Source organism: Aptenodytes forsteri, unplaced genomic scaffold (genome assembly GCF_000699145.1).
Source record: "Aptenodytes forsteri isolate BGI_AS27 unplaced genomic scaffold, ASM69914v1 Scaffold547, whole genome shotgun sequence".
NCBI classification, from domain to species: Eukaryota; Metazoa; Chordata; class Aves; order Sphenisciformes; family Spheniscidae; genus Aptenodytes; species Aptenodytes forsteri.
In genome coordinates this window covers 170,090-170,833 of record NW_008795324.1, presented here as the reverse complement: position 1 = coordinate 170,833, position 744 = coordinate 170,090, and positions in this window count along the sequence as shown.

Here is a 744-nt window from a genome sequence, read left to right as displayed (position 1 = left end):
AGCGCTGCTGTTGCGCAAGAGGAAAGCCGGGGAAACCTGACCTCGGGGACACCTAATCCGGACCGGCAGAGCAGGGACAACTGCCCGTTACCCCCCGCTGCCCCTCCCCAGCTCTACCCCAGCCCCGTGCTGGGCTCCAGCGGCAGCACAGAGTCAGGCCAGACCTTCTCCCTCCTCCGTGTCCCACCCCGGCCCCGTCTCATCCCTCAGGTGCGGTGCGGACGGTGCTGTTGCTGCTGGTGGGAAGGGACAACGCTCGCCACCTCCTCGAGGAGAGGCCGAGCCCCAAAGGCACAGCAGGGTCCCGGGTGGTGTGTCGCCCAGCCCTGGAGCTGCGGGGACGGCAGCAGGGTCCTCCCATGGTGCTGCCGTCGGCTCCTTCGGCTTCGTTCCGCCTGGCCAAGCCCCGGCAGCCGGTCCCTGCCAAGCACCGGGAAGGTGACAGCTCGAGCATTGCGGTGGCGGGCTGTAACCCTGACCACCCCGGGGCTGGCGGGGCTGCGGGTTAGGGCTGGCCCCACCGGGCTCCCTCCCGCAACAGCCGTAACTGTCAGCGCTCGGTGCCCGCAGGACAGCGCGGGTATTTTTAGATGCGCCTGCACGCAGGTCACACCGGCTCTCCTCCAGGACTGGCGGCCGAGGGAGAAAAGTCCCGCTTTTCCCAGGAGCCACGGGACGTTCCTGCGCCAAGAGGAGTCACCCGGGGCGCTTGGCAGCCCAGGAGCTCCCAGAATAGCGGGCAGC